Source organism: Ictidomys tridecemlineatus, chromosome 2 (assembly GCF_052094955.1).
Source record: "Ictidomys tridecemlineatus isolate mIctTri1 chromosome 2, mIctTri1.hap1, whole genome shotgun sequence".
NCBI lineage: Eukaryota > Metazoa > Chordata > Mammalia > Rodentia > Sciuridae > Ictidomys > Ictidomys tridecemlineatus.
The window spans coordinates 48,917,324-48,932,888 of NC_135478.1; the positions used below are offsets into that span (position 1 = coordinate 48,917,324).

The window sequence follows — 15,565 nt, forward strand, 5'->3', positions numbered from 1 at the left end:
CCTTCCCAGGTTTCAGCACCAAATGAAAGGAAAGTGACCATGACATTCAGAGCAACCAAGAGATCTTTATTGTGGCGGTGTCTGATTGACAGGGAAGGAAGAGAGAGAGAGAGAGAGAGAGAGAGCGCAAAGTAAGGGGAGGTAGGTGGAGAGGGCTTGGCAGGAGAGAGTTGTTTTTTTTTTTTAAAGAGAGAGAGAGAGAGAGAGAGAGAGAGAGAGAATTTTTTAATATTTATTTTTTAGTTTTCGGCGGACACAACATCTTTGTTTGTATGTGGTGCTGAGGATCGAACCCGGGCCATACGCATGCCAGGCGAACGCGCTACCACTTGAGCCACATCCCCAGCCCCCAGGAGAGAGTTTTTATAGCCAAAATCTTATGAGGTCTCTGGGTCTGTAAGCTGCTTTGTTGGCGTACAGTGATTGGCTCATACAGTAGTTGCTAAGGGTGTCATCTTCTGCCCTCAGGCAGACAGGGCAGGTCAGAGTAGGTTACCATTGCACCAGATTGTTGGGGGTCAGTGTTCAGCCTGCCCTGCAGCTAACAGGATCTAGAGGCCGTTAAGCAGCCATTTAAAGTCCAGAACATATTAAGGCCAGATCTGATAGCACAAGTGGATAAATTTTGGGGGTTTTAGGGCCGGGGTGAGAGAGAGACCCTAGGTTAGCCAGGAGGCAGCCTGGGGACTATGGGAAGTAATGGGTGGGGAGCTGCCCATGGTGAGACCTAGGAGGTGAGTTTAGAGGTGGGGTGTCCCCTAGTATCCAATATCACCCAGTCAAGAGGATGGTTACGCTCAGGGGGTCATCACCATGACTGGGTAAGAGTGGGGGGGCAGGGCCCGTAGAAGCTCTTGGGTGCCCAGCCGGGACTACATAGGGGCAGAAGCCGAACACATTAACCCAAAGCCGAGAGGTCTCACAGGAACAACCCCCAACCACCCTTAGTAGTTTTTTTCTCAAAACCCAAGACCCAAATAAAAGACCACCTATAGACCCCATCAACAGTAGGGATCAGCCGTATCTGTGAAAGCTGTGGCTGGGGGTATCCCGGACTACATGGAAACCCTGGGATGGTCAACGGTCACTTCCCAGGACCTGTAGGTGGATAGGTTGACTGGAAACAAGGGTCATACCTGAAATGTCCGGTGGTGTGCAGAGGGCATTCGGCAGAATGGAGGGCCTGGTCCCATGATGGAATCAGGATCGGGGCCTGGGGACACTCAGTGACCCTCAAAGAGGGGAGCCGGCACACAGGGGAACCCAATTCCAGGTTTCAGCACCAAAATGAAGGGAAAGCAAGGACCCGGGAGATGGGGGATCGAGAAATGAAAGACAGAGACCAAGCAGAGACACATGAGAGTTTATTTGTCAGAGCTAACAAAGGCCAGCTCTCCATAGGCGGAGAGAGGCAAAGCAGGGTTCAGAACTTTTATGAGGCAGGCTCAGGGATTAGAGCCGGGCAGGCCCTAATGCTGGGGGTTAAGGGTGGGGTTGGTATGACAGGGTGATGAGCATTTCTCGGAAAATCCCTTGGGTGGAAAGCGAAATTTTTCTTAAAAATGGTGACTGTCACTTAAGATGGCCATCCAGATTCTAAGCAAGGACCTTACAAAGACAGATTCTTTAAAGAAGCTTCTGGCCTTGGGCCAGAGCTTCACAATTTCAAAGAGAAGATGTTACTAATTGGGCTCCATGGGAATAGCTGGTTTTGGAGGGGGGTTCTCCCCTTATGCTATCCTTGAAGGGTTAACTTGCTCAAAACAGTGAAAGAAGGAGCTGCTTTTGTGTGAACTTCTGCAGATTGTGAAATTCTGAGCCCCTCCCCCTACACACTGGGTATAAAGTTCTGGAACTACCTGAACTTTGCAGTTCAGGGGGACTAATTGTTTGCAGTGAAAGCTGTTCCCTCTGAACCTGGTTGCCACCATAAATAAACAATAAATATGCTTCCTGCTACCTTGGTGTCTTGTCTGGTCAGTTCCTACAACAGTAAAGGTTCTTTAAAGAACAAGTTCAAACATGATGTATGGTGTCCTAATCCCTGCTAACCCCCAGATTGACATCCAAGAGCCGGTTCATATGTTCGTGGGCATTTACTACAACATAAACTCAACAGGGATTTTACTAAACCTCATTTATTCCTCCCAGCCATCCAACTAGGCAAGGATTGTCGTCTTCAAATGAGAGACATATTTAGGATAGGTTAGAGTCTCACCTAGCTGCTTCAAAAATCAGTGATCTACCTAGGGCTGAGTGCTTCTGAAGGGACTGCCACTATTGCACCTGAACATGTTGTATCTTCCACCTCTTACGGAAGGCTAGGCGACCTGTTTGCCACACAAACAGAAGGGCCAGATGCCCGATACAAACAGCAGTCCAGCAGCAGAGCAGCATCTGAACATTTTGGCATGTTTGAATTGGAAGGACACCTCCATTCTTTTTCCTCCTCAGCACATAGCCACATACAGGTCCCTTCACTGAGTTGGCTCTCAATCAAGAAAGTCAATAGAGGCACAGTAGCAGAGCCTGGTGGCCCGGTGGCCCTTGCCGGTCATCCCAGCTACTCAAGTGATTGAGGCAGGAAGGGAATTTCAGCTTTAAGGACCAGCAACAAACAAATCATTGTGAGCAGAACTACAGACACAGATAGGGTATGTTCGTGTCTTTCCACAATATCAGAATTTATCAAATAACAATAAATTCACAAGCTGCGCCAACTTCATCAGCTTTAATTCACCAAGTACTCACGGGTCACCTGGTATCATGACTGTGGCAATCACAGGTTCTTTTATTCCCTTCCAATCTTAATTCACACATCAAGTCACACAGCGGACTTTACATGATTGTTCATAAAGCCCAGAATACCTAAGAAAAGGTTAACCCCGGGCACTTAGAGCTGTTCAAGGTAAGGACCTGGAGGGAGGCCATTTTTGAAGTGGATTGCTTCAAGCAGGAAGATCAAGCTAAGCTGAAGGCCTAGGGACAATTGGAAGTTTGTCACCTATTAATCTCAAGTTGCATTCACCAAGTAATCTTGGTAACAAAATGGGCTGGTGTGAACTGCCAGTTCTACGTTCTTTTATGTAGTTCAGTGAGGCATCAATCAGAGGTCCAGTGAATTTGATATGCTGACAGGCCAAGTTTCTCTGTCATGGGTTTGATATGGCCATGCAACCACGTATCCCTGATTTAATTTGATAAATGCACAGGTGATAGTTTTTTGTTAGCATACTTAATTTACTTATAATCAGCTCTGATTTAAGCTTTCTGATTGTGCTGTGGAGCTGGGGTTATTCTTTTAAGAAGGTTCTATATGACTAATATCTGGTGGTTATCTGCTTGCTCAGGTAAGTTACCAAGTCATTCTGCCTTAGCACTTGAACTCAAGATGGAATAGCTTGGGACAAACTGGTGCTTTATAAAATGGAGTAACTCAGGTCTAGGCTCAGAGCAGGGCACAGCTGGCTGCCCACACAAACCAACTTCTCAGTTCAGCATACCAGCAGGGTGTCCTGCAGCCCAATATAATCCTGACACTGTCTTTCTTGAAATAGGACCAGCTCCCACAAATTAAATCTCAGATCTCATAACCTTTTTTTATTTGTGGTGCTGGGGATCAAACCCAGGGCCTTGTGCATGTAAGTCAAGCACTCTACCAACTGAGCTATATCTCCAGCCCACTCATAACCTCTTAATATGCACACAGTAGCTGCTAGGGACTTTCAGTTTTCTTTTTCTTTGTGGTACTGGGGATTGAACTCAGGAGCATGTAATACAGCCACATTCCCAACCCTTTTAAAAATTTAAAAAAGCATTTTTGAAACAAGGTCTTACTAAGTTGTTTAGGGTCCTTTGAAGTTGCTAAGGCTGACCTCGAACTTCTAAACCTCTTGCCTCAGCCTCCAGAGGCACTGGGATTATAGGTGGATGCCACCTGGGGTATTTTCTGTGTCCTGAATAATTGGAATAAACCATGACTTTCAAAGGCAGTCTCAAGGGCATAATGTTGGGTATCCTTCATCAAACCATCATCCAGAATGCTTCAAACCCCACCCCCTGCACCCTTTGGCCTAGATGATCGCTAGTTTTCCCTCTCCAAGTGTCATGTGAAGAGTGGGTCATGCAGTGAATAGCTTCTCCAAACTGGCTTACCTCACTCAGCAACATGCAAGCAGGACTTATCCGTATCTTTGCAAGGTTGATAGTTCATTCTTTGACCTGAATTACTCCATTTTATAAAGCACCACTCAGATTTTCTTACAAGGATGATGGTTTTACAACTTGGGCTGAATTGGATTTGGGTAGATGTGGCCTCTATAATAAAGCTTCAAGGTCAGCCTCAGCAACTTAACGAGGCCTAAGCAACCTAGTAAGACCCTGTATCCAAAACAAATAAACTAATTAATTAATTTAAAAGGGCTAGGGATGTGCTCCTGAGTTCAATTCCCAGGACCAAAAAGAAAATGTCCCTAGTAGCTACTGTGTGCATATTAGTATTAAAGGCCACAGCGTGTATTAGTGGCCACTGTGTGCACAATAAGTTAATATTAGAGGACACTGGGGAGATAATGTCTTAGTAATGAGAATTTATCATATGGGGCTGGGGGTACGGCTCAGCGCTTTGCATCTCTACACCATTCGAGGCTGCAGTGAGTCAGGAAAGGTACTTCACGCCCTCTGGTGGCCACCAGGCCTCAGCACAGGCTGCTGGTAATTCAACGGCGCACATGCGCCCCCTCCTGGCGTTCCTGCAAAAGGAACAAATTTTTTTTTTTTTTTTTAGTACTAACAGGCATATTTATAGGAATGAATGCGTATATAAAAAATTTTTAAAAATAAAAAAATCATGATTAATCATAATATTACAAAATATTACAAAAACAAGAACAAACAAAATCCAAAATCTATGGAAGAAAAAATCAGTAAAGATCAGAAAAGTAATAAATGAATCAGAGACTAAAAGAATAATAGAAAGCATCAATGAAACAGTTGGTTTGCTGAAATTATAATATTGACAAACCCTTAGCTAAACTGACAAAAAAATGGCCAAAATAAACAAAATTAGACCCCCTAAAAACAAATCTTAACAACAGGTACAGTGAAATTCAACAGGTACAGTGAAATTCCTGCAAAAGGAACAAATTCTTTCCCTACTGTAGTTAGATTATTCAGTGCCATAATTTTGGAAATTCAAACTGAAATGAAACTCACTCCCATTCCTTTTTCAAAAAGTGATGATGGAAGAAGTATTTGGAATGAAGTAATGTAGACACAAACTTCAAAGTTTACACTAATTTATTAAAAATATTTACTATTTACTAAAAATATTCTTTAAACAAATTAGAGGAAAAACAACTTTTAAAACTCTAGAAGGAAAAGAAAAAGAAAATCTATGAGACCTTGGACTTGATGAATTTTAACATACAACAACAAAAGCCAATTTGCAAAAGAAAAAGTACCGATAACTTGGACTTGGTAAATTTAAATGCTCTACTCTGTGAAAGATTGTTTAGAGAAGAAAGACATGTCACAGAGGAGAATAAATTATCTACAAAACATGGATCGGAAAAAGAATTTGTATTTGAAACACATAAATCTTTTTTTCTTTATATACAAAAAACTTAAAAATGAGCTGAAAACAGGTATTCAAACAAAAAAAAAAAGTATGCATTCTTTTCATCTGTCATGGTCTTTAAAATGAGGGACAGGCTCAGGAAGAGTTCCAAAAAATAAATCTGGATCCAAATAGAAAAAGAATTTCCCCCAGAAGCGGCAGGTGGTGAAAGTGAAGCGAGCCTGTGGATTGGATTGTCATGGAGAAACCATGCCGATTTCCAGACTTGGAGGTTATGTGTTGATTAGTTGTGAGAGTTTTTCTTTGGGCAAAATGCAAGCACCGTTTTAGGTAAAACTGCAAATCTCTGAACAGACACCTGAGCAAAGGAAAATACAAAGTCGGTGGTTAACATCATATATCATTAGGGAATTGAAAATTAAAACAATATTTATGCTGGGTGGGATGGCACATGCCTGTGATCTCTGTGGCTTGAGAGGCTGGGACAGAAGAATCACGAGTTCAAAGCCAGCCTCAGCAACTTAGGGAGGGCCTAAGCAACTCAGTGAGACCATGTCTCTAAATAAAATAGGGCTGGGGATGTGGTTCAATGGTCAAGTGCCCCTTAGTTCAATTCCTGGTACCCAAAAATAATAATCATCATCACATTTTGGCAATTTCCCAAAGATATATGATATTGAGCATCTTCTTGCATGGTTTTTGGCACAGCTACTAGAACTGGCCTGTTCTTGTATGATTAATGGCACCTATTAGAACTGGTAAACTTTTTAAAAAACAAAAAAACAGCAGTTCCTATTGTTAGAAGATGAGAGGCAGTAAGCACTATCAATCATTGCTGGTAGAATGCACAAGAGCACAGTCACTTTGGAACACAGTGTGTCAGTTTTTTTCCAAAGCAAAAACAAGTCTAACCTTATGATTCAATAATGACACCCCTAAGTGGTCTATATTTAGACAACTGCTTTAAAAAACTGGTGTCTAAATATAAACCAGCATGTAATTATGTACCACCGCTCTATTCCTACTGTTCAGAACTTGAAGTAATCAGAATGTCCTTCAGCAGCTGAGTGCACAACCAAATCAGAGCACATCCATATAGTGCAGTATATTCAGCAATACCCAGTGGAAAGGAATGAACTGTCAACCTTGCAAAGACACAAATAAGTCCTGCTTGCATATTGCTGAGTGAGGTAAGCCAGTTTGAAGAAGCTATTCACTGCATGACCCACTCTTCACATGACACGCAGGAAGAAGGAAAATTACAGAGGTGATAAACAGGCCAATGGGTGCAGGGGGCAGGGTTTGAAGCATTCTGGATGATGGTTTGATGAAGGATACCCAACATTATGCACTTGAGAATGCCTTTGGAAATCATGGTCTATTTTAATTATTCAGGACATAGAAAATACCCCAGGAGTCTGGCTTGGTGGCATATACCTGTAATCCCAGAGGTTCAGGAAGCTGAGGCAGGAGGACTATAAATTCAAGGCCAGACTTGGGCAACTTAGTGAGACTCTGTTGCAAAATTTAAAAAAAAAAAAAAAATTTAAAGGGGCCGGGGCTGTAGCTCAGTGGTAGAGCACCCACCTCGCAAGTGTGAGGCACTGGGTTCAATCCTAACACCACATAAAAATAAATAAAGTTATTGTGTCTATCTACGACTACAAAAAAAAATTCTTTTTAAAAAGGGGTTTGAGATGTAGCTCAGGGGTAAGGAGCTCCTGGGTTTGATCCCCTGAAATCCCCCCCACACCCTTCCTCAAAAAAAAAAATGAGCCCATGAAACATATCTTTCCTGTAGGTAATGGCTTATTGTCTCAAATCAGGTTTCTCTGTTATACCTTCTAACAAGTGCAAAACACTAATAGGCAATAGTTATAAATTTTCCCAAGAAAAATACAAAACAAAATTAACAAGAGCAAAAAGCATATTCAGTTTGTATAAACAGTTTTGAACCAAGAAGCGTAATTTTTATAATAACTCTAATAAACATTTGATATCTATTTAGCCTCTGTAGAAACTCAAAATATGTCAACCCCATCACACATAAAATCTTTTACAAGTCCTATTTCTTTTAGGAGCCCTTTCATAATCTTGAAATACCTTTTATAATTTACCCAAACTCTTATTTAGCTTTGCATTATATCTTTCTCTATTTTGGGATCATAGTAATCTTTATGGGAAAAATTATTTTGAACAGAACTCTAAGTGGGCTTAATTTCAGCCTGTTTTGGAGGGCTGTCCTGACATGGTGCAAGCAACAGGCAGAGCAGTGAGGCTGGCTTTTTGACAGATCTTAGCTGCAATTTTTACATTTGAAGATAATCCAGGCCTCTTTCTAAACATCACTCCATTTAGGAATATAAGATAGCGAAGGCTGGGCACAGTGGCGCAAGTCTGTAATATCAACAGCTCAGGAGGCTGAGGCAGGAAGATTGTGAGTTCAAAGCCAGTCTCAGCAACTTAGTGAGGCCCTAAATGCAACTCAGCAAGACCCTGTCTCTAAATAAAATATTTATTTATTTATGCCCCAGGTTCAATCCCCAGTACCAAAAAAAAAAAAAAAGGATAAAAAATAAAACAAAGGTTTTATACATTGTTTCCTGAGTCCATTTGAAAACTAGCCCAATAACGTCACACCTGAAACATGAATCAAACAGGAAGACTAAGAGATCTTAATTTTCTTTCTTTATGTAAAAAGTAGATAAGCATTGTTTTTGTTTGTTTCACCTTTAAGCTTTAAATCAATCAGGCTTTCACTATTTTCTTTTCCAAAAATACATTGAAATTCCCACCTCAACGTCAAGGATAACACAATTCTTCATTATATATGAAGAAGTTATATACTGACCAATAACAGGTGACTTTTACCCAATTATAAAATATTAAATCAAATAAATAAATCCCCATTTAATTTTGTCTTTTAAGAAAAAATAAAATGTTTTTAAAATAAAGTCAAATATACTTGTTTGTGAATATATCCTCCAGGAGACCAATGTCCAATCTTTATAATTATCCAATTGGCATTGTTTGCATGCCAAGCATTTAGGCACATCTAACTATCTTTGCTCAAAGACAATAATCATGATAATTAGGAGCACATGACACAAACTGAGGACGGCTGTCCCTTGCCAGTATGTGAGTTTGGAGGACACCAGCCTTGCCAAGTGTTTTCCTAAGTTTTGCCTCTTTGGAGGTTCATACGCTTGGGGAACATAAATAAGTTTAACAGAAAGAGACCAGTACTGATTAGCATCACAGCTACACAGAAGTCATGTTTGTGTATGCATGTGCATGTGCGTGTGTGTGAGTGTGTGTGTGTGTGTGTGTGTGTGTGTGTGTGTGTGTGTGTAATCTAAGCCCAAGAGTGAGGATGCTAGATTCTATTGAGCTGTCAGTTTGGAAGGCCAGCCCTCTCCTGAATTCAGCTTGAGTTGCAAAATACTTTTCAGTGACTCCACGGTGAGGTGACTGAGGCCCCTCCTGCTTTGGGAAGGGAAGAGGAGATGTGCTGGAGACTGGGGGGTAGCTTAGGCCCTGGGCTCCATCCCCAGCACAGAGAGACATAGGCAGAGAAAATCAATGAGAAGAGAGAGGCTTGTCTCTCCCTGGAGTGCATGGCTCAGTCCAGGCAGGTTGGGGAGCACTGGTGGTGGGAAGACTTGCCCTCGGTTGACTGAGGGGAGCTGCCTGGAGCCTACCTGTCCCCCACACTCCTGAAAACTGACCAGGGCCACTCCAAGGAAGACTGAGGGGGCTAAGAATAGGGCACTGGCTTTGATCCAGGTTCAATGTAGGCTCAACCATTTACTGTCTGGGTGACCTTGGACAGGTCCTTCCTCTCTGTGCCTCAGTTCCCCCAGCTCTAAGGGAAGCAGTTACGGTACCCACCCCACTGAGTTCTCTGGAGAGTAAATGAAATAGCACATGTAAATAGATTAGCAGCTCCCTGGCCAGGAGTTGGGGTATCAGTGGTAGCTGTTATAAGCAAAAATAACCAAACCGGTTTCAGCACCAGAATGAAAAGCACAAATACCCGTGGCGGGAGCAGACTTCATGGATCAGCTATGCCTTTTATTCTGCAGTGGAATCAGGCATTGGAGGGGCTCACTTTCTGGGTAGAAAATGGCCCCCCGATTATAGGAGGGGTATGGGTTTACGTAGGTTGCACTGGGAGGTGACTTAGTCCTTGAAGGCTTTAACAGGATGTGCTCAAAAAGTTGCAAACGTCTGGAACTTGTTTTTACTTGGCATGGTTTTTATTAGGCAGTGTTTTTACAGGGCATGGATGGAGGGTTCGGAGTTCAGGGTCCTGTTGCCCTCCAGGGGTCACTGTATTGTCCCTGGGACAAGATTGATGTGTAGTTTCACTGTCACTGGGAGAGAGTTTTCTTAGGAAAGGATCCCTCTTCCCAGGGACTCCTATTTTCAGATGGATGGTTATCTCTTTTCCAGGGTTTGTTTTGTCACTGGGAAATGATTTATTGTAAGGATCAAAGTTTTGGGCTCTCTCTTCCTCGCTCTTCCCGGGTCATACACTATCTTGGCCGCGACGCAGGGAGGGGATGGGGTACAATTTCTATATCCTTCAGCTGTGGCCCCTTGGACCATCACCTGCCATTATAACTCCCTTTCATTTAGTAATTGTAGACACCATTGGCACTTATTGATCATGCCTACACAAAAGGCACTGTCCAACCACTTATGTGCATGAGCTAATTTAATCATCCCAGGAAGGTGGCTCTACATGAGCCTCATTTTGCACATGGGGAAAGGAGGCACAAAGAAGTTCAGTAACTTGCCAAAGCCATGGGCACAGCCCAAATAAAATGACTTTTAGTCATCCGTGCAGGAAAATATGACGATCTGTAAAGCAAAAGAAACATGAAGTTCAATCTGTCTGTATTTTTGGACTTTGGCAAAGACAATTCTGCAAGAAAAGTGGAGGGAGTGAAATAACTCAAAGCTAGCCTTGGGATCCCTGGGCCACCCCTCTGAATTAAGTCATGGGGCTGTGGATGGAGTCCCAGGGGGAAAATGCAGGCGTATCACCCGAATCCATCCGTTAGCATTCCAGCCACACGCACCCAGGAATTCTGAGAGATAACCCTGAACAGTACATGAGAGGAAATAATGGTTTCTTGAACTCAGTAAGATGAATTTGCCTCGTGTCTGCAATCTCAGAGTCAGGCCTGGTTGCGTCTCTGGTGTCTCCCTCCATGAATGGGTCTCTTCCAGCCAGAGGAAGATGTGGAATGACATGTAGAAATGCTCAAGAGATTCAGCTGCAGCACAAATTTTTCATATTTAAAAATGGAATCTGAGGCAGGCGTGGTGCGCACACGCCTGTAATCCCAGTGGCTCAGGAGGCTGAGGCAGGAGGATCCTGAGTTCAAAGCCAGCCTCAGCAACTTAGCGAGGCCCTAAGCAACTCAGTGAGACCCTGTCTCTAATATATATATATATATATATATATATATATATATATATATATAGGCTGTGGATGTGGCTCAATGGTTAAGCACCGATGGGGTCAATCCCCAGTACCCTCCCCCAAAGAAAAAAATGGAATCTGCTCATGTGTGGTATTTTATGAACTTGTAACAGCTGAGAGATTTCTGGCCTGCTAAATGGACAATGTTGCAACTCCAAGAAAAAATGTGCAACTAGGTGGATCAATTGATTAGATTTGTGGCTAAGATAAAATCTTGCAAAGTTTATGTACCATTTGGGACACATCCTTTAAAGACTTTGGACTAGCCGTGTTTTATGAGACTATTAGACTTAGAAGCATTTTTTAAAAGTGGCTCTTTGTTGTGGTTGCTGGATGAGACAATTGAAGAACTTCAAAGAGGAAGTAAGGTAGGGCATGTTTAATTTGTAAAAGAAGTTTATTTAGAATGTGTGTAAATCAGTTCCAAACCCCTTAAAAGTAACCATTTAAATTTCTGGATTTAGGGTTGCCAGATTTAGCAAATGAAAATACAGAATAGAAGAGAGATTTGAATTTTAGATCATTTAAATTTAATTGAGCAATGTGTATTTTATCTGGAAATCCTAGCTGGAACGATAAAAAGTGTCTGAACTTTTGTAAGCTGAATTTTAATATGTGGTAATTTTTAAGAGTCCTGGAAAAACTTTCAGTGTCCAGCATCAAAAATACACCAACCCAGCCCAGCATGGTGGCATGTACCTGTCATCCCAGCAGCTCTGCAGGCTGAGGCAGGAGAATTGCAAATTTGAGGCCAGCCTCTGCAATTTAGGAAGGCCCTGTTTCAAAATTAAAAAGACTGGAGATGTGCTCAGTGGTTTAGTGCCCCTGGGTTTATCCATGGTACAAATAAATAAATTAAACCCTGGGTGGGATGTAGCTCAGTGGTACAGCACTTACCCAGCATGTGTGAAGTCCCAGGTTCAGTCCTCAACACAAAAAAGAAATAATAGTCAGGCTAGCCTGTAGGATATAGAGAGTCAACTGATTGGTTTTTCTGCATTTTTAACTTTGGTAATTTGAATATTCACTTGAAAAAAAATTTAAATCTCTAAATAGTGGTTTCTGTATATCAATGCTGTCTGAAATGAACAGTCTGAAGAGATGGACACCATTCATTGTATAAAAATAGGCTTTTTTTTTTTTAAGTGCCTGGATTCTGGAAGAAAATCCTGAGTCTGAATTTAACTGACTCCAATTTGGTAGAAGAGCTACATCCAGGCAGATTCAGATCCCTCAATACTTGCCCAGGACCAAGGACACAAAGCACGTGCAAGGTAGAGCTGGGATTCAAACCCAGTGCCTCTGACTCAGACGAGAGTTTTCATGCTCCAAAGATTCATTTCCCAGAACCACCCACACTGTGGTCAAGGGGCTGAACAGGGGACTTCCACTTCTTTATTTTGGTACTGAGTGTTGAACTCAGGGGCACTTAATCACTGAGCCACATCCCCAGCCCTTTTTATATTTTATTTTGAGACAGGATTTCGCTAAGCTGCTTAGGTCTCCCTAAGTTGCTAAGACTGTCTTTGAACTTAGGATCCTCCTGCCTCAGCCTCCTGAGTCTCTGGGATTACAGGTGTACCCCATCATGCCCTGGCATATACCTGTAATCCTAGTGGCTTGGCAGACTGAAGCAGGAGGATTCCACTTTTGATCATAACCATACGTCCTATGTGCATGTGTATTGCTTGAGATATATATATATATTTTTTTCTTTAAACAAACACATGTACTTTAGTCATTGAAGAGAAAGAAGCAAAGGCCAAATGCTTTTCATACTAGCTTTTCATACTAACTATGCCCATGCAAACACATTTCTGTCTCTGGGTGCCACAGAGTCAAAGGAAGTTCCTGCTCTCAGGAGTCACTGAGAAGGTGGAGGGTCTGAGCGGACAGGTAGTCCTGAGGGCCCAGGGAGAGAGGAGCTCTTTCCCTCCTGCTCTGAAGTTGGGTCCTAGTGCTGGGACTTGGGGTTCCCTGACAGCTGAGAACCTGGGAGGAAAGTTAGACACTGGCCTGACCCTCACAGACCATTCTAGGCTCTCCTTACTTCTGTCATTTAGTGGCTGTGCATGACATTTCCTGCTGCATGTACTTTCAAACACTAGTGTGCAGGATGCTCATGGAATAAAGGATAAATATGTATCGTTCCTTTCAAGAGACTTACAATGCCTATTAGTGCATCAAATGTTCTGAGATGACCTGTAATTTTAAAAAAGTTGCTTAAATGAATTGAGACAGGATGTTCCAAATTTATTGTCCTTCTACTTCCCCTTTCCCCCCCCCCACAGGGCTAGTGGAGGTTAACCCAGGACCTCTCACACATGCTAGCGAGTTCTCTACCCCTGAGACACATCACCAGTCCTATTGTACTTTTTTTCTTCAAGATTGCTTTGAATATTTTGAGCAACATCCACCTTGGGAAATATGTTTGATTGTGCAGGGTTAATCAGATGACCTCAAAGCCTCAAGCTCTTGTTCTTTTTGGTAAGTCTTATGCATGTTAGGTGAATGGGCAAAAATGAGGGCTGAGAGTTAAGACACATGACCCCAAACATCACCAGCAGCCACAGCCATTTGCACAGGCCCTGGTGGACAGGGTACCTTGGAATCTGAGGAGGATACAGAGTCCAGGAGGAGCAAAAGTGTCACAGACTGAATCATTCAAAAGCAGCAAAGAAACAAGGGGCCGGCAGGAAAGTCCTCGCTACTAGCAGGGATGGGCCATGTGATTCAAACAGGTGTTTCCAGTGACGGGTGCTGCCCTCTGTCTAATGATGAATGAGCCGCGGCAATAATCTCAGAATGCATGCAGATTGCTCCATGGTCACGTTTCACAACCAGCTTGTGGCATTGGGGAAAGGAAGGTGCATTATTTAAGGTTGTGTAATTGGGACAACTTCACCTTTGTAGGATGGTTTCCAGCTCATGAAACAGGCTCTGGATTTCAACCTCACACAGCATCTTTTATATGGGACTATGCCTGGACCTCAAGAGGGACACTCTCAAGGGAAGGCCTGAATGTGTCTCTGCTCCAGTTAAAAATCTTCAGAGGCTCTTATTATAGAAAGACTGAGCTCCTTGATGGGGCCTCTACCTACCCACATTGTCAAGGCTATGTGCTCTACTCCTTCCCCACTTCCTTTCCCAGTGCCTCCCTTCACACTGCTCAGCTTTCAGTTCCACATCAGGGCCTTTGCTTGGCTATCTCCTTCTGCTTCCAGGTATTGGCTTTAAGTTGTTCCCTCAGTAGCCTTCCTGGCCCGCTTAGCTCATCAGGGTCTTCCATCCTCTTATTCTATTTTATGGCACCCAGGTCTCCTGCTGCCTGCCATGTATCATAATGTATCATTGTGTGTGTGTGTGTGTGTGTGTGTGTGTGTGTGTGTGTGTGTGTTTCCTCCTGATGTCTTGTCTCCCTGCGGGGCGGCTGGGTTGGGGGAAGGTGTAGGGACACCTCGATATGTCTTGCTGACCAGGACAGGTTGGGCATGGTGCGGGTGCTCACTAAGTCATTGTTGAATACAAGATGTAATTCGCTGACTTCAGAACCCAGGTTCTTGCTGGCATGGTGATAAGCACCTATAATCCCAGCTATTAGAGAGGTGGAGACAGGAGGATTGCAGGTTCAAGGCCAGCCTGGGCAATTTAGTGAGATCTTGTCTCAAAATATAAAAAGACCTGGGGTGTAGCTCAGTGGTGGAACACCCCTCTGGGTTCAATCCCCATACTGGAAAACAAAATGAGCCCAAGTTCTCCACCACCACATAGGTGCTGAGCCAGAGGAACTCAGCTTCCCTGAGTAAGGAGAGGGAACCTGCCACACACACCACAAAAGGCAGCAGTGACAACAGCCACAACAGTGCCTCCTTTTATGGAGCTCTCATCGCCAATTCTGGCCCTAACTTCCTGATTCAGGAGTAGAGCATAGAGCAGACTTCTCACCGTCGGCCCTACTGACATCTTGGATCTGGAATGTCCTCAAAGGTCCATGTGTTAAAGCTTAGTCCTTAGCTTGCAGCTGTTAGTAGGTGGTGGAAACTTTAGGAGGTGAGGTCTGATGGGAGGCTGTAGTCACTGGGGCTGTGCCCTCAAAAGGAACTGTAGGATCAATCACTTCCTCTCTCTTCTTTGCACCTCAGTGAGGAGATGAGCAGCTTTGTTCCACTACTTGCTCCTACCATGAGGTGCTGCTTCACCACAGGCTCAAAAATAAATAAATAAATAAAGTCAACTGACCATGAGCTCAAAGCTATAAGATAAAACAAACCTTTTCTTTTTTATAAGTTGATTATCTAAGGGGTTTGTTATAATAATGGAAAACTGACTAACACAGGGCCAGATCATTCTCTGTTGTAGGGGGTTGTTCTGTGTCTCATCTGTGCATATTTAGCAGCATCCTAGGTCTCTACTCTCTAGTTGCCTAGTTGGACAAACAAAACTGTCTTCAACATGGCCAAATGTGAGCCCAGGACAGGAGGGCTCACTCTATA

At 43.1% G+C, this 15,565-nt stretch overlaps 1 long non-coding RNA gene across 1 annotated transcript in view; it reads right to left on the reverse strand.

Moving 5' to 3' along the window:
• Window positions 1–1,348: 1,348 nt before the first annotated feature.
• The window catches only part of LOC120891406 (uncharacterized), a 33,924-nt gene continuing 19,707 nt past the window's right edge, over window positions 1,349–15,565 (reverse strand). Inside the window, exon 4 of the long non-coding RNA XR_005735770.2 lies at window positions 1,349–4,751. This is a non-coding gene — a long non-coding RNA (uncharacterized LOC120891406). The remainder of the gene's footprint in view (window positions 4,752–15,565) is intronic.